This window comes from Pseudorca crassidens, chromosome 3 (genome assembly GCF_039906515.1).
Source record: "Pseudorca crassidens isolate mPseCra1 chromosome 3, mPseCra1.hap1, whole genome shotgun sequence".
NCBI classification, from domain to species: Eukaryota; Metazoa; Chordata; class Mammalia; order Artiodactyla; family Delphinidae; genus Pseudorca; species Pseudorca crassidens.
The window spans coordinates 144,093,580-144,112,503 of NC_090298.1; the positions used below are offsets into that span (position 1 = coordinate 144,093,580).

Below are 18,924 nucleotides of genomic sequence, written 5' to 3' on the forward strand. Positions count from 1 at the left end.
CTGTTTCTCACTCTGGGCCTCAGTTTCCCCATTTTCTAAAGTGAGACGTCTGCGTGAGCCTTTAGGTTCTCCCAGCTGGCAAGTCCATGCTTATCTGAGATGACTGGGATTTCTTTCCTTAGCCTCATCTTCCCAGCACTCACAGATTAAGCAGCTAGACCACGATCGCCAATTTGGCCCCCTGACCCAGGCAAACAAATGAAGGTGTTCCCTGCTCTTCTCTGCAACATGTGTTACCCTGCTAATTTCATCCACGACATCACTATAGCCCAGTTACAGTGATGGTGCAGGATCAGAAAGAGAGGGATGTCAGAGGGGGTCTCAACTCCCTTCAAAATCTCAAAGAAGAGATACATGATCTGAGGAATGTGGAGGCCCAGCTAAGGATGCGTTCCCCACGGCCCTGTCCTCTGAGGAAGGCCACACTCCTTGAAAAACCTGGGAGTCAGATTTCATGTAAGGTCCTTCCCTCATTTAACAAGCACCTCCTGAGCCTGCTGTGGGTGGGTCAGGCCCTCAGCAGGTGCCGGAGCTACAGGCTGCTGATGTGAGTGTCATCAGGGCCTCCCCGCATCAGCGGTTATACAAGCATTATCTCTGTCTTCACCATATCCCCCCAGGGTCGCTACCATTTTTGTCTGTTTTGTACTGAAGGAAACTGGGGCTCAGAGAGGGTAAGAAACATGCTCTGCGTCTCACAGAGCAAGAAAGTGCTACGGCCAACATTCGAATCCAAGTAGTCGGCTCCTGATTCCTGAGCTATGCTTTTAGGCTCTTCATAGCAGCACTTGCCACGGGAATCGGATCCCATCCGTCCATTCATTGGATGCGGGCATGCATATTTTATTGGGCATCTGCTCTGTACCTAGTCTTGTCCTGGAAGCTGGGGCTTTGGCCAAGAATCAGACCCTCCAGAGCCCATGGAGGGGCTCCAAAGTCTCAATACAGAGTCTAGCTAGTGAGATGGACCAAGCGTGGAGGCCTGTTCCCACTCAGGCCCAGAGAATGTGGCCCACTCATTCATTCACTCACTCACTCATTCATTCATTACCTCACTCATTTATTCACCCAACTCCTATGCCCCATGCTGTACCAGGCCTTGTGCTAAGACCTGGTACAATCCTGAACAGGAGAAACCCAATCATGACCTCACAGATTTGAGGGTCTAAAAGGAGAGGCAGACAATCAACACAGAAGCAGATGAAATGGTTCTGGTGGGGATGAGTGCTGTGAAGACAATAAAATTGGATGAGGAATTAGAGTGACTGAAGGGGCGATGAGGGTGGCCAGGGAACGGCCCCGAGGAGATGACTTTTACAATGTAGTCAGAAAAGTGAGAGCCAGCCCATAGAGTAGCAAGTGCAAAGCCTGCAGAGCCGGGGAGAATAGAGTGGTGTAAGGGGTGACTGACGGCCTGTTTCGACCGTGGCTCCCATGAGGCCCCGGGGCATGGTCAGGCCCAGACCTACACGGCCCATATCTATAATGAAGGGTTTGGAGTTTTCTCCAGGAGCCAGTGCCGTCTCCCTACCCAGCAGCCTCTCCTGGAAACATTCCAGCTCACAGACAGCTATGACTGTAGTCAAGGTCCTGCTTGCTCCCTGGGTGGGGCCAGGCCCATGTCACCAATCCCTGCTATCATGGGTCAAGGAGTGTGGCCTTCCTCAGAGGACAGGGCCGTGGGGAATGCATCCTTAGCTGGGCCTCCACATTCCTCAGATCATGTATCTCTTCTCCCACCTCCAGGGCTGGGGGCCCGATGAAACTGGCTGTGCTACAGCAAAGAAAAGCTGAGAGGCTGGCCTGAGGTCATTCAGCAGGTCCTTGGGGCAGGTGGGTCTAGAATTCAGCCTCTTCTCCAGTTTCTGGCCATGATCCTCCATCCTTGGTGGTCTCTAGGCAGAGAATACGCTTCCTTCTCTTCCTGAACAATTAGCCCAGCCTGGGCTTGAGTGAAATGTGGTGAAAGAGGAAGGTTTTCTCTGTGTTTTCTTTTATTAATGTCTAATGTTCCCTTTTCTGTAATTGCCGACCCATTCATTTATTTGTTCCATGCACTAATTTATTCAATTGATTAAAGAATTACAAAGCACTCACTCTGTGAATTACCAGGAAGGACAAGTAGAGACTCTATCTTCCAAGAACTCACAGCTGAGTCAAGGGGTCAGGGCATGGCAGAGGGCAGAAAAGATGAGAGAGACAATTGCATATAGTTACCATACAATGTGATAGGATCATATAAAAGGCATAAGCAAATTACTGTCAGAGTACTGAGGAAAAAGTAACTAACTGCTTGGGGAGTCTGGGAAGGCTTCACAAAGGAGGTGACATTTGAGCTGGGCCTTGGAGGATCAATAGAAGTTTGCTAAGCAAGTCACATAGGAGATTGTTGAACTAGGTAGAGGGGCCCGCATGTGCAAAACACAGCAATATGGAAGGCCCATTTAGGGCAGAAACAGGATGGGACCAGGCTAAAGAAAACAAAAATAGCTATCACTCATTGTTTGGAGTGATATATGTCCATGTGTTTGCATCCATTTAATTTTCACAACAAGCTGCAGAAGTATCATGTTGTGGATGGAGAATTTGAGACTCAGGACAGTGAAGTCAACTGCCAAAGGTCACACAACTGATAAGAGGCAGAGCCAGGATTCAAATCAGGTCTGCCTGACTCTGGTACCCTCTACTCCTCTGTCTCAGGCTGAGATGTCAGGATGAGGACCGTCATGCCAAGGAATCCCATGGAAACTTAACTTGTTCCAGAATCTGCAGTGAGGTGGCCTGCAGCTTGGTGGAGGACATTTCAGAGTTATCTCCCAGGACACTTTTCCTCACTCTCCCTGCTAGGACTGAAGTCTTGGGCCTTGGCAGGGCAGAAGCCTCCTTGGTAATCCCTCTCTCCAGCCATCCATGTCATGCAGGCCTTGTCTCATCAACCCTGAGTTAAGGAGGCCATGGGGACAACCGACATGGCTTCATTTTCAAAGATGTCTCTGTGCCCAGGGCTGAGGCCTCATCGACAATCAAGGGGCTCCCGCAGAGGCGGGGAGCTTGGGGTGCTGCCCGGGACGTTCTCCGAAGCCAGGCAGCACACTAATTACAGGCTGGCTCTGTAATGAGAGGTGGGCAGGCTGGACAGCAAGGAGTGGCCTGGGGTAGAGAGGGGTGGGCAGTGTCCAGGCCTGCAGGAGCACTTCATTTGGCCACCAGCTCAGCATCTAGCCGGCTCCAGACCACACGCACGCTGGCCCTGCAGAGCACGAAGGGAAGGTGGGAAAGAGAATTGTGATGAATGCCGCCCATGGGCCAGGGCTAAGCTAAGCTGGGGCTTTCACCTCCACTTTCTCATGTGCTCCCCCAATCACCTGGAGAAACAGGTGTAACCTTCTCAGTTTTACAGAGGAGAAAATGAAGGCTTCCAGAAGTGAAGCAAATTGCTCAGACACCTAAGAATGGTAGAATGAAGATTCAAAATTAGGTCCGGATGAATCCGAAAGCCTGTTTTCTTCCAAGAAGGAAATGGGGGAAGAGGCGGGTCCGTTCTGGAGCTGAGAAACCGTGAGGAACAGCGGGGAGCAGCAGAGAAGCAAAATGTGGAGACGAGGTTGGCCGTGGGCCTGCTGGGGATCCCCCAAATGCATGTGAGACAGAAGCCCGAGGCAGCCTTTGGGATGTTGAAGCCCAGGGTGACATCACAAGACTGAGTGGTTTGGTTACAAACTGGGGGCTCTTGTATTTTGCTTTTCTTTCTTGGATGTCTTCCCTTGCTTTTCTCTGGGCTATAAATCCCTAGGAAAGCAAATCTCTCCTGAACCCCTGAAACAGGCTGCGCCTGAAATTTCCTCCCCACTGACAGTCCTCAGAAGACTCCTCCCGCATGTGTCTTCCTCCTTGGAAGGTCCAGGTAGATTTTTAGGAAGAGAGCCACGCTTTTCCCTGGGGTCTTGGGGCATGTTTAGAAGAGATTTCAGTTGTCAGTGGCTTGGTTACATCTGCGTGGGCTAAGCAGCTATGACTAACCTCCCCGAGCAAATGCCGGGGCCTCGTGGCACAAAAGCGAGCTAAGCGTTCTCAGCCCCTCTCGGCAGGATCACCTGCTCCTGATTCACCACGGGGCCTGCCGAGGGGGCTGTGGGTGCAGCTGCTTCCTGGGCTCAGATCACTGCACGAGTCCCAAGCTCTGACGGGAGTCTGGCTCCCCCAGCCTGGCAGGACTTGTGCATTCTGGGCATGTCTGGGGGCTCTGAGAGCGCTTTCCGCTTGTGAAATGCCCATTCACAGCCGGAAAGCACCTTCCTGTGTCCAAGGTGCTTTTCTGCCGATTCCAGTGACCTAGCAGGGTGAGCAAAGGTAGGAACGCAATAGACTGAGTTTCAAATCCTGGCTTTGCATCTTCTTAGCTGAATGACCTTGGGCAGTTGATCTCACCTCCGGAGTCTCAGTGTCCTCAGATGTAAATTGGGGGTGATAATAGTTAACCCTCACATTTGTTCATAATAGTGCTACAAAGTTGTGTAAGACCTTGGCCTCTGGAAAAAGAAGTCTCTATTCAAATCGTGGCTGTGCTGCCTGCCAGCAGTGTCATCCTGGGCACCTTGTTTGGCCTCGCTAAGCCTCAGTTTCCTCATCTATAAAATGGGGATAATGAGACTCTTTAATCCACAGGGTTGTGGTAAAGATTAAACACCATCTAAAGCAGTCCATCAGCCATTTAACATCTCTTTGCTGAGCACTTACTCAGGGCTCACCCGGGGATGCAAAAGCCCTAAAGATGCCCGGGGTACTTGCCTTTTCCTCTTTTTTAGGAACACCATCCATTCAGACACAAATAATTTTCTTTCATCATCCAAGAATCAGAAAACATGCTGTCACATTCACTGCAAAACGCCTCTCTTTCCAAAAAGGGAAATTTCCAGTGATAGTAGCTCAGGAAACAGGCCAGCAGGGCAGGGCTCTCTGTCAGCATCATGAAGGCTGGTGTAGGAGCTGAAATCACTAATGTCTATGTGTAAAGATGTCACGCAGTAGGTCTTTGCACCTCAGGGTGGCTGGCAAGGGCAATGCAAGCCTCCACTTCTACCCAGAGGGATGTGTTTCATTCACTGTACCAGCAGATTAGCTGTAGGATGTCCCCCATCCACCCCGGGAAAACAGGTGGCGGTGCTGAGGGTCTGGAAGAAGGCTGGTGTTAAAAGAGACTGGAAAGGCCTTGTGTGTGTTGTTTTCAGAGGCTCAAATCGCATCTTGTCAGCCCCATGGCCGCTTTCTCCTTGTGCAAAGGCAGAAGTAGCTGGCATTGCCATGGCAACCAGGCAGCATCTTCCAATTTGCCCCTGAATTTTCCATAACAATGGCAGAGTCACCTAAAACATGTTTGGAAAGTGAGAGCCATGAACAGAAAATCACACCAGGGCACTGCGGGGAGCTGACAAGGAGGGGAAGTCACGTTTCCTACCTTTTCAGTTAACCAAGAATGCAGCAAGAAGACACGGGATCAACCCAAATTCAGGCTGAGAGAAAGAAACCTTTTTAAGACTTAACCTGTGCTGAGATCCCAAGCACAGGGGTTGCTCTTTGCCTTGAGATCACAAGCACAAACTGTTGTCTGCCAGGCTCTGGCTTAGATGCTGGAGTGAGAAGCTAAGGCAATTTTTGAGATTCAGATTTCCAGGTCTGTCAGCACTAGGTACCTGGCATCAGAAAGGTGGCTCCGTGTCTATCATCCCATCCACCTCATGAAGGTCCTGACCGCTCCTTATCCTTTTATATTAGCCACATCATTAATCTTAATGTTTCTATGAGCCACATGAATCAAAGTAAGAAGAAACAGGTGAAAGTCATTTAAATCATATATTCCATTGAGTCCAATAAATACATGTAAAATATTATCATACCAATATGTAGCCAATAGACAAATTGTTGAGACGTTTTATATTCTTTTTTCTTACCAAGTCTTAGAAATCCAGTGTGTCTTCTATCCTTACAGTGCACCTCCGTTTGGACTAGCACATTTCAAGCCCACGGTAGGCGCACGTGGCTACCATATTGGACGCTGCAGCTTTGATATTGGAAGTGGAAGCTTGGCTATGTGAGATGCTCTGTCTCAAGTCACCCAGCTCATACACTTCAAAGCAGGGAATCCAGTCCAGAAATGTGACCATAGGGGTGCTTTGAGTAGCAGGGATGGTCTTGGTAAGGAGGTCTTCTACGTCAGGATTCCTCAATGTCTGTTGAAATTTTGGCCAGGACATTTTGTTGTGGGAAACTATCCTGTGCACTGTAAACTGTTTACAACATCCTCGGTCTCTACCCACTAGATGCATGAGCATCCCTTGAATTGTGACAAGCCAAAATAGCTCTATATATTCCAGGATGTTCCCTGGGGAGCCAAACTTATCCCCATTTGAGAGCCTCTGTGCTAGAATAAGACAGAGGTGGGGGAACAGGGAGGTATGGTATTGGCTTATGTGACCAAAAGGTGGGAAAGGCAGGGGTGAGGCTGGGTCTCAGAGACACACAGAATCAGCTACTGGAAAATCACCAGAATATCCTCTTTTCATCTTTCACTGTTGCTTCTCTAGCCCCATCAACCTTGCTCTACTCTATGAGCCTGGAACCAGGGCGGCTAATGGGCTCCAAGCTCTCACATCTCAGCTTGACCACAGAGAAGGACTCTCTGCCCCTTACCATCAGCATTCATTCCCAAACTCCCAAGGCAGGTGTCTGATTGGCCCAGCCTGGGTCACATGGTCACTCCTGGGCAGGGGGTAGGCAGATCATGAGGTAGGAGCAGGAGGAGTAGTTCACCCAAAGAAGTGGGTGAAGTGCCAGGAAGATAAAACAATGGTGACCCCTTCAAGGCAGCAGAATTCCCAGGAGCCGGGAATGAGACAGAGAGAGGATTATGTGGGAACCAGCACGAAAGCTCACGTCCCTCCTCAGAAAAGACAAGCATGGTAGGTGTCATGGAGCGGACAAAGAGCTTAAAGCCCAGGTTGAGACTGATAACAGAATCAGGATGACTTCTTCACTAAACTTTGAGCTTTAGAATGTCAGGAATCTCTCTTTTTTTTTTTTTTTTTCTTTTGGTATTCTCCTCAGCATGGAGCAGAGCACTGGGCAGATAACATATGTGATGCTTAATTTTATGTGTCACCTTGCAGGGTGTTTTTAAATGAGATTAACATTTAAATCAGTGAACTTTGGGTAAAACAGATTGCCCTCCATATTGTGGGTGAGCCTCATCCAATCAGTTGAAGGCCTGAATAGAACAAGAAGACAGGCCTCCAAGCAAGAGGGAATTTTTTTTTTATGGTGGCTCACGGGCTCTGGAGCGCAGGCTCAGTAGTTGTGGCACATGGGTTTAGTTGCTCCGCGGCATGTGGGATCTTCCCAGACCAGGGCTCGAACCTGTGTCCCCTGCACTGGCAGGTGGATTCTTAACCACCGCACCACCAGGGAAACCCCGAAGATGGCTTTAAATAAGACCCAAGTTGAGTATGGGGTGGGCCAGGATGGGGTGGGCCAGGCTGGGCTGGTGGGGTGGGGGAGAAGTAGGGCTGGCCCTCAGAGCAGTGCTAGATGGGACCAGTTGGAATTGGCCACAGATGGTGGGGAGGGTGTGAGATGGGGAATGTGAATGGGAGTTGCCCAGGGTTGGTGGCCATCCTGGCACATAATGATGAATTCTTACTGGGACCCTGCTTGATTGTACTTGGTAGTTGGGCACCCACAGGCAAACAGGCTGGACACCTGAGGGACAGGAACCTGAAATAAAGGTATCCTTTGGGAAGCTCAGAGAGTAGATGAGTTTCCCAAGGAGGAGACAGAGGCCTGCAATGGATCCCCGTGGGGAACCAGCCTTGGGAAGCAGAGACAAGGAGCCAGCCGGAGCCGTTCCTAGAGCACACGCCCTAGTTGGCCCTGCATACGGGGCAGATGGTTCTGGCTTTTTCCTCCTCTAAAAGCGACCATCGCTGGGCACTCCCTGTGAGCCAAGGGCTTTTCTACGTGCTTTATGCATAGTCACTCCCTCCTCAAACAACCCTCAGGGGTGGCACTAGGATTATTATCCCTATTTTGCAGATGAGGAAACTGAGGCTCGGAGACCTACCGAAAGGCACACAGCTCTTAAGTGCTGGAGCTGAGTTTCAGATCCAGGCTGCTGGACTCAGCGCCTGTTCAGCTCTGCTTGGCCACCCTACGATGTTCTGCCACCAGACTCTCGGCTCCTCGAGGGCAGGAGGGGCCCTCACTGACAATCTAGCCCTGTGGGAGTGACAGATGCTCTGCAGAGAATTCAAACAGTGCACCGGGAGACAGAGTAGGACTCGGCCCCTGCTCTGGGCCGAGTGCATCTTCTCATAGCACCAAGGCTCTCAGGGGCTGAGCAGTCTACACCAGGAACAGCAATTAGAGTGATTTGACAGCTGAGAGGCAGAGAGCGCCGCAGTGGCTACTCTAGGCTGGATCTACCCAGAGCCAGATACTGGGCTGTGAAGGTTGAACCCAGCACTTACTAACTTCAGGGGCTTTGGGCAAGTTACTTAACCTCTCCTGGCTCAGTAACCTCAAATAGAAGGCAGATAATGAAAATACCACAGTGTTAGCTAATACAGGTAAAGCCTGGCACATGGTGAGTGCTGGGTAAACGTCACTCGTTTTCAGATGAAGTGCCGAGGTCTAGAAATGAAAGACAACAGCTGCCACTTAACAGGCATCTGAGATGTTCCAGGTCCTTTCTCTGCATTATATTCACGGACCCTCACCACCTGTCTGGGAGGCGGGGATCATTATTCCTCTGTGCCTGGCCGATGAGGGAGATAAGGGAGAGAGAGGGTAAGGGAGTGTCCCAGATTACATGAATGCAATGAATGGCCAAGGCAAGACTTCACGTTTTCCTCACTTGAAATGCCACGCCCTCTCCCACCCTTGGTGTGTCATGGAACGTTGAAGGGGAGCACAGACCTGCTCCCCAGATTGAAGAGAACTCAAACAAGGGCGGAGTAAGAGGAGGAGGAGAGGGGATGGAAGAGGAGAGCAGGGCAGTGGCATCTCATTGGTTGGATGGACCCTGGGAGAGGCGCTTTCGAAACACTATCACTCTGCACCATTATTATCCTCATTTCCCAGATGAGGAAGGTGAGGCTCAGAAGGGAAGGGCCCATCCAAGGTCACACGGCCAGTAAGCACCGAGTCAGCGTTAGAACCACTGAACATCAAGCCCTCCTGCCTCTGCTCAGGGCACCCTGGAGAGAGGAGTGGGAGGCAGACGGGGAGTAGGCAGGGAGGTTACAATCTTACTTCCACAGATGTCCAAAGAAATGCCTGGGGCCTGCAGCATTCAGGGGAGCACGATGCTGCTAACTGGATTTCTGAATCCCACGGGATTATGAGCAGGGTTAGTTCACTCCCAGGAGAGAAAGGGTATGGGGGACAGAGCCAGGCTTCAGTAAGCACACGGGTCTGTAGAGAGCACCTCCCTCTGCATGTTTCCATTCCAGTTCCAACCACACCTTCTGCTTTCTCTCTGTCTCCCCGCTGGAATGCCAGCTCCTAGAAGGGAGGAACTGGGTCTTTCCATCTCTGGCCCCTGGCAATTCACACAACTGGCTTGCAGTATTTGAACTCACATCGAATCCTCTGCTCCAAACACCTGTCCCATCGCTTACTATCCCCATTCCCTTTGTTTTTCCTCAAAGAATGTACCCCTACTTGACACCAGACTTTTATTCATCTATTGGTTTGTTGTCTATCTCCATCACATATGCTAGGCTGTGATGATGAGAGACAGTCTGTTTTGTACGTGGCTGTGAGCAACTAGTAGAATTTCTGGCACATGGAGGCACTCCATAAATACTTGTCAGTTAATTGAATGAATAGTAGGTACTCAGTATGATCTTTTAAAATCAGTGACTGGGCAGTGGTATCGTATGCTGGGCAGTTATGTGTTTTATTGCATCTAATCCTCACATGCAGCTTCTGAGAAAGAATTACCTATCTTTTAAAGATCAGATGAGAGAGGAGAAGTGACTTGCCCAGGATCACACATCTAGATGGTGGCATTGGTGAGATTCAAGCCTGGTTCTACCTGACTTCAAAGCTATGCCTGTTCCACTTCTCCCTGCTGCCTCTAACTGAATGGGGAAATCAGGAAAGCACAGTGCTTGCTTTGCCAGGAGAATGTGTGGCCTCATTTTCTGGTTAAGGATACATAGCTCACAAGATCTGTGATCTGGTCACCAGAGGATAAGGACCAACCAGGTTGAACTAAAGAAGGCATCCAGCTGCCCCTGTTCAGTGAGCATCGATAAGCTGTGAATGACATACCTGAACTCATCCAGAAGGCCTCATGACAGCCCCACTGTGTTCATTTCCTGGTTTTACAGGGGTTCAGAGAGGTGAAGTAACTTGCCCAAAGCCACACAGCCAGCTCCTGGGAAAGCCGAATGGAGATTTGATCCCAGCCTCGTTTGACTTCAAAGCCTGTGTTTTTCCCAAGCTGTTTCTCTTTATGTTTTATGCATGCACTAGCAGGTCCTGGAGCCAAATTGCAAAGCCGTCCCATAGGCATCTGTTCTTACCCTATTCCCATAGGATTTCAAATCCCTGGCAGCCGATTTCAACTTCAGCGTGAGTTTAATAGGGGTTTCAATAGGAGCCCCTGGAGACTGAAACACCTTTGGGGTCCAGTCGAATAAACCTCTGAAGAAAATTCAAGCATTTGGGCAGAGGACCGGGTGTAATCAATAACCATGATCCTACCTGCCTGGCTGCCACTCCCCTTTCCTGGGAATAACTCTGTCCCCACTCCAACCACTGAACCTCTCTCTGGAGAGGCCATGTCGCATATGACCCTGCTCCCCAACCTCTGTCGTTTGGTCCAAACTGAGCCAATCATGGTACCCTCCTACCTCAAGCAGTTTTGATTGGCTGAACCCAGACCAATCAGAGACCTTCCCTTTCTGAAGGTCTTTCTGAAAGGGAACTGAGGGAAGAGGTGAGTCCTTCTCCAGGTGACAGGATGTGCAAAATGTTCGACTCAACAATCAAGAGGTAGCAAATTCTCGGAGAGACATTTGAGAGTTGAGACAGCCTGCTTTGTGTCCCTGAGGACACGTGATGCTGGGGGGTGGAGAGGGGCGGTTTTCTGCAGATGCACTGTTCAGTGCCACAGCCTGCTTCCCCTAGGGATATCTCCACGGAAGCGCTGCCCACACAGGGGCCAGCCTCACTTTGGCCCCAGAATATCCCCTCCAAAGGTTTGACTCCTCATCCCTTCTCTGGCCTGAGCCTCGCCCAGCTGGGCCTGGAAGGGCAAACCCCAGAATTCCTGGCGAGCCCAGAGCCTCTCTGTTGTCATCTGAAATTCACCCACAGAGATCTCCCTCCTACTTCGGCTCCCTTTACTCCAGGAAGCGGGGGGTGCACATGCACGGGGCGCACAGCCGCACCACACACACATGTACATGCACACACACAGATGCACGCCCACTCACCCTCTCACAGCACGCTCCCGTTTATAGATACAAATTTGCACTTCGCAGAGTACTTCGTGCCCTTCAATACAGCCCTCTCACTTCCACGCATGTGCACGTGTGCACAGGAGCATCCGCAAATGCCCCCGACATCCAACACACACACACTCACGTTCACACCACACTCCCACAATCCTCTTCCCTGGGACAATGCAGACTTTCCCCGGGATGTGCAAAGAGGGCAGGAGGAAATTAGCATGTAGATGGTGGGCTGGGGCAGGGGAGGAGGAACACGTGGCAGGAACAGAAATGGACTTTACTCCCAGCAGTCCATAAAAAGGTAGTTTTACTAATATCTTGTTTCATCCTGTGACCCACACCATGAGGAAGGTACCGTTTGGACCCTCGCCTCACAGACGAGACAGTGGGGCTTAGAGAGGGTGAGTGACTCGCCTGTGGGCACACAACCACCAAGTCACAAGCTGGGTTCTGGCCCGGGCGGTTTGGTTCCAGAACTGGACTACCAGAGCCAGTGCTGTGCTCACTTAACCTGTGTCTGAGCCGGGTCAAGTTCACTGCCCTAATCGGGACTGAGGTTGCCCTTTTGCTAAATGAAGTTGAAGGAGGTATTCTCTCATTCCCTCCCCACCATTGGATGGAGAGTGTGTGATTTCATAGTTAACACTTGGCAGGTGTGAGAAACTTGACGCCTGTCAAAGCATTTCCAAATAGCCTACCTGATTGGATTCGCACAACCTAGACAGGAACCTGGAGGCTCAGGAAGGTGAATAGGTGGCTAAGCCGCGTCCCGGGCTAGTGGCGGGACCAGCCCGAAGCACCTGGCAGGTTGCCTGAGTGGCCCAGACTTCTTCCCGCCTCCTCCATCCAGGGACGGGTGGGATTTGCTCCCCCAGAGAAGTAACCATCCCTACTACCTCTAGCTTCTCCCTCCTTTCTTTCACTCAACGATAACTGAATGAATATTCAACACCTATTACACACCAGGTACTGCACCGGCCACGAGGGCTAGGGGCCACCCCTGCCCCACGAGCTTGCATTCCACAAGAGAAGCAGATGAATCCTGCCTGTGTATCGGCGGGGGAGCTGAGGGTGGAAGTGCAGGGACCCTTAGGGGCACATGGATGGAGCCCCTCGGGGTCCAGGAAGGCTTCCCTGAAGAGGAATGATGCCTTCCTGGAGAACAGTGGATTTGAAGGAATGAATGAAGTGACAGTGGAGGAGAGGGGTCTGTGCTGAGGCCCAGAGGTCAGGAAGCCCCCGTACCCACCCACCAGTCAGCTCTGGGGACCCAACCCTGCACAACCAGTGCCTCCGAGGCCACCGACTCTTGTCAGAAGGGCGCTCCTTCCGGTGTCACCCAAAGGCCGGCTGCTGCAGGGCCCCAGGGACTCCTCAGCTTTCCCCGTGCCTCGCCTGCCTCCCTCCATCTCCAGGAAAGCAGGGTTCATCCCACGCCTGATTTATTAGCCTCGTCCTGGAATCATCCCAGATGCTGTCATTGGTCTCATTTTCTGACCTGCCTGAGGGCCAGGGAAGGAAATTCATTAGGCCGGGAGAGCTGGCCGCCAGGCCCATCTGTCTGGGCATCTGTCCCCCTCTTCTCCCTCCCTTCTCCCACCCCCCCCCCCGCCCTCCCCTTCTATCCTCTCCACCTGCAAAGGGAGGAGTTCTGTGCCTGCCACTCCGCCCAGGATCACCAAGGCAGTGACACCACTGAGCTGTTGGTTCCCCAGGGGAGGATCCTGACCAAGGAAAGACGGCAGAGAGCTCCTCTGGAGCTCCTCAGAATCTCCTTGAAGCTGCCCTCCAGCACTGCCTTCCCAGCTCCCTGGGCATCCTGCTCTGACTGAGGAGACTAAGCATTTTCCATCTGGGGGTGTGGAAACCTCTCTCCCAGTAACTGAAGGCAGGTACACCAGACCGGCCTGTTTTCATGCAAAAGGTGTCTTTCTGAGCAAGTCGTAAGGAAATCAGATCTCCTGACACAGACTGTTGCCTTTAAAGCTGATGGCAAGAGGGGACTTGCAGGCCATTCGCATCCCGACAAGGGGCAAGCAAGATGATCTGAAGGAGTATTGGGATTCGTGCCTTTTATTTTAATATGTATTAAATAAATTTAAAATATATATATATGTGTAAGTAGCACATCTAATCTTTGATTACATAAGATATAATTGCTTTGAATAAATAAAATTTAGGTATTTACATTTTTAAAAGCAGATCAGTGTTTTTAAATGTTAAGTAAATAACAGTTAGAGGATGTGTACAGATTTGGCAAAAACATCAGAGTTTAGCACATGTTGCTTGAAATGAACGAGGCAGTGAATGCACCTCCAAGGTTAAACTTCTTGAGGTGAAACAAACCTTGATTAAGCCAGCCCATTCCATGGAGGGAAACTGCAACCCGAGTTTACCTGCTGCCCAGCACCCACTCGCCCCAGCCCACAGAGGGAAAGCGCTCAAGCCAGTTTGCCTGTGTGCAGTGACCCTATAAGCAAACACAGCCTCAGGGCTCGGGAAATGTTCAACCTCGGTGACTGGCTGGCAGCGCAAGGCTATAGAACCTCTGTCCCTGACATCTGGCTCCATGGGGGCAAGCAGGAAGCAGGGAGGGAGAGCCTGGGTCCCATGATGTTCCTGCCCATGGTTACCTCTTCTGACCTAAGCAGAGGTAAGATGCTGAGACCCTCGGAGGCTGCAATGAACAAATGAAGAGCAGTGTTTGTAGCTTCGTCTGTGTTGATAACATCCTGGAATCTCTCTCTCTCTCTCTCTCTCTCTCTCTCTCTCTCTCTCTCTCTCTCTCACACACACACACACACACACACACACACACAGACACTGCCCACAGTCACCGCCATCTACATGCACACACAAACACACAGCCTACATAGTCACTGGTACGCGTTTACAGGCAGACACACTGTATACTCAAACACAGATAGGTAGCTACAGACACATCCCCCACAAACATCTGTGTACATAAAAACACATCAACACACCTTCATGTGTGCACACACAGGTACACAGACTCATTTCACACACACATAGGCACAACCATGCCCACAGTCACCTACATATACACGGACACACGGACACAGCACTAACACAGTCAGAAGTAAGCAAGCCCGCAGACATGTCCGCTTGGATATTCAAACACAGGCAAACAGAAAGAAAGGCACCACGTACACAAAGAAAGATACCTAGGCACAAAGACACGTAGCACAATCTCAAACTTATACTCACATCCACAGATCCACCATGACACATACAAATCAATACACATACAGGTGAACTCACACACACGCACACACACGCACACAAGCAGAGGATGTGAATATATACTCCCAGCTATAGTACAGAACAGCCCACCTTTCGCTTGGGAATGTCACATCAGACATAACAGGATCGGCTGCCCACGTGCCCCCTTGGCTGCCAGCTTCCCAGTTCACAGATGATGTGAGCTGGGCCTGAGCCACGTGTCTGGGTGCAAGGAGGAAAGTACCCCCCCCCCCCGTCCCCACAGGGAGCTCAGGGGCTGAGGGAATCAGAAGGAGACCGCTCCACTGTCCCAGAGGTACATGGGAGGGACCGAGATCACACCAGGCCCTCACCCCACACAAGTCTTTGGCACATGGTTTGTATTAGACACTCCAACTGCTGCTACAGCACGAAGCCACCTGACCCTGGCACTCAGTCACAAGGACAGGAAAAAAGGGGGAACCAGAGACCATTTGTAATAGTGGAGTCAAGCAGACCAGAGTTCAAATGCTTCTGCTGCCACCCCAAAGCTGTGGACCTTGAGCAGGTAACTTCACCTCTCTGAGCCTCAGTTTCCTCATCTGAAAAATGGGTGTGATGTTAATCCTAGCTCAAAGAATAGTGTGGGAACTAAATTAGATGGTGCACCTAGCACAGCTCTCATCACACAGTAAGCACACCGTAAATCAGGAGTTCTCAGCCTTGGTGCTATTGACATTTGGGGCCAGATAATTCATTGTTGTGTATGTGTGGTTGGGGGCTGTCCAGCACAGTATAGGATGTGTAGCAGCACCCCTGGCCTCAACCCACTAGATACCAATAGCCTCCCCCCTTCCAAGTTGTGACAACAAAATATGTCTCCAGACAATGTCAAATGTCCCCTGGCGGGGGCAAAATCTCCCCCCGTTGAGAAGCACTGCTGTAAATGCTGACAGTTATTCTTATTTTTGTTGCTATGATTGTCATCATCATCATTAGGATGACATTAGCTACAAGACAGTCGGAACAGAAAGGGGACCATGGAGAACATGCCCTTATTCCAATAGCCACTTCCCTCCTCTCTCCTCCTCCCCCCCTTGCCCTTTCTCTGTGTTTGCTCCTGAAGCCGCCTCTCCTGACCAGACTGGGCTTAGCTGAGTAGCTGAAGAGAATGTGGTCGAGGCACCTGCAGGAGAATCGGGCTGGAATCTCTTTCCCTAAATAAGCAGACTGGCCAGGAGCAACTATGTGCCTGGAAACCAGGCTTCCAGGGAAGAAGTTCAGGATGTATCCAACTTTTGGGTAACCTCGGGTGGGATGGGAGTAGGGGGCCAGGACTGGGGAAGACAGAAGTGAAGAAAGTCACCTGGGAAAGCAAAGGGGCAGGACAAATGACTTCTTGGAAAGTAACCTTGCCATATCTATTAAAATACAAAATTACGCATATCTTTGGGCCAAGTAATCCTTTACATGGGAATCTATCCAACAAAACAAACACAAGTGGACAAGATTTATAAGTATCACATGTTTATTGCAGCAGTGTTTGCAGTGGCAAAGATCTGGAAACAATCCTTGCATGTCCATCAACTGGGGACTGGTTGAGTAAATTATGGGTCACCCACACAATGGAATATTAATGCAATTTAAAAAAGAAATTAGCTATATAGCCAATAATCTGGATTGATGTCTCTGGACACAGTTAAATGAGAAAAACAATATATAGAATAATGTCAATAACAGAATCCCACTTTTTGGTAAAAGCAACTGAAAGCCCTATTTTTGTGTGTGTCTCAGCGTGACGACTACTAACATTAGCTGCTGGGCAAGAAAGGTGGAACAAAATGAATATGAAGAGATTACTTTTTGTATATATGTGTATATATAGATTATGTGGATCATTGAGTGTTTTCACGCATAGTAATGAGAGAACCCTACTTTGTTCATTTCTGCAGAAGACTTTAGTAAGGAATGTTGTTAAATGAAAAGAACTCAGTACTGAACCAGTCTCCAAAGCTGAGGTTTTAAAGTATGACAAGTGACTCATTCATTCATTGATTCATTCAACAAATACTTCCTAAGCGGGCATTGCTCTAGGCACGGTGGACACAACAGGAAATGAGATGCATCCCTGTCTCCTGGAGCTCACATCCAGGGGGAGAAGCAGACAACAAACAGATGAACACCGGTGTATAAAGCGTTGCATTGCGTGGTCACGTTTGCGTGAAAAATAGAGTGGGGCAGGGAACAGAGAGTGATGGGTGGTGGCCTATCTTCTAGATGGGGTGACCAGAGAAGGTCCCTGGGCACAGACCCGAAGGGCCTGAGTGGGCAAGGGGCCAAGGGGAAACCCGGGCAAGAGTGTTCCAGAAGAGGACCCATGAGGGCAAATCCCCAAGCGACACGCTTGGTGAGTTCAAACACAGAAGGAGGTTAGTGCAGGAGATGGTGGCACGCGGGCACAGGAAGGACTTTGAACTTTAATGCAGATGAGCTGGGCGCCTTTGAAAGGTTTTGGGCAGAGGAACACAATGGTCTTATTTCCCCCGGCCAGACTGGCTGAGGGGTCTCAAATTTGTTCTAGAAAAGCAGGCTCCACTGTTTCTGGGCTTCTTCAAGACTGCCATCAGTCCAGGCCCTACACTGGAGGGTCCGAGTAGAGGTCCAGCCAAGGTTCTGGTGGGCTCAGGCAGAAACTATAGGTGCTGCACGATGCCCTGACCATTCTTACAAACTAAGCTTGAAAGGAGATGCCCTTGGATGTGAAGCGATGGGCATTCTCATCCGTCACTGGTGGGAGAATCCTCGCAGAATGATCCTTCTGGAAGCAGTTTGGCATTCCCCAGTTCAGCTGAACACACGTGTACCCGGGGATCCACAACTGCCCTCCTATCTGTGAACCCTCCAGGAACTCCTGCACACAAGAGCCGGGAGATGCACCCTCTCGTGCTCAGCAATACCATTCACAATCGCAAAGATGGGAACAGCCCAAATGTCCACAGAGAGGGGAACATGTGAGGAAACTAGGCGATATTCCTCCAATAGAACACAACACAGCAGTGAAGACAAATCAACCATTGCGTGCGTGGGCTTGGGGGCTCCCAAACCCTAATGTGCGTGAAAGAAGCAAGTCACAGGCCACATACGTACGATTTCATTTATGCAAAGTTCCCATGCAGCCAAAACTAGCTAGCCATTGTTTAGGAATCCATAAACAGGGCATACAAATATAAAGAAAAGCAAGGGGGCTTCCCTGGTGGCACAGTGGTAGAGAGTCCGCCTGCCGATGCAGGGGACACGAGTTCGTGCCCCGGTCCGGGAAGATCCCACATGCCGCGGAGCGGCTGGGCCCGTGAGCCATGGCCGCTGAGCCTGTGCATCCAGAGCCTGTGCTCCGCAACGGGAGAGACCACAACAGTGAGAGGCCCGCGTACCGCAAAAAAAAAAAAAAGAAAAGCAAGGGAGGGAGTAATACAACATTCAAAACAAGGTGGCATAGACTTTGTAATTTTCTTTAAAAACTGAAAATAGTTGATACTTCACTGTATAGCTCACTTAAAAAGAAGCCAAAATTTATGAACATCTCGACTTATTTTGTTGTTAAAGTAGAGGTGGCAGGTAAAATTGTCACTAGACTAAATTCATCCTCTCTTCTCCCTTTTCCGTAGGTTTCCGGCAAAAGAGTGCTCCACATAGGTTGGTTGTATTGTTTAAGCCTTGAAATAAGCTACACAATTATACCCATTTTAGAGGTAAGCAGAGTGGGGCTCAAAGAGGTACAGTCACCTACCCAAGGTTACCTGGGATTCAAATCCAGGTCAGTGTGACTCCAAAGCCAGAAAGAACTCAAAGCATTGGAAGAACTGAAAATAGGCCAGGGTGGCTGGAGTGTAGTGCGTCAGGGCCAGAGGATGGAGGGATTTGTAGGTCATGGAGAAAAGCCTGGGTTTTATTAATGGTGCCCTGGGGAGCCACCAACGGGTTTCAGGGCAGAAGAGTGAAAAAGGCCAGATCTGCATTTTATAAAAATTTCTCCAGCTGCTGGGTTAAGAGTAGATTGGGAAGGAGTAAGAATGACCCTGGAGACCGGCAGGGAGGCTGTGGAGTCACATGTAGACGGAGGGGAGCTAACGGGTTCTTGAGACATTTCAGGGAGGGTCACAGAATCTGGCAATGGATTGAATTTGGG

General features: G+C 50.2%; 1 long non-coding RNA gene across 4 annotated transcripts in view; it reads right to left on the minus strand.

Annotated features, from left to right (window-relative positions):
• The window catches only part of LOC137222095 (uncharacterized), a 192,913-nt gene that overhangs the window by 96,949 nt on the left and 77,040 nt on the right, over window positions 1–18,924 (minus strand). The window contains exon 3 of one of the 4 annotated variants that reach the window (XR_010942320.1): window positions 1,714–3,250. The exons of 2 other annotated variants lie outside the window; for them this stretch is intronic. This is a non-coding gene — a long non-coding RNA (uncharacterized lncRNA). One more of the 4 variants, XR_010942322.1, reaches the window with a different exon arrangement.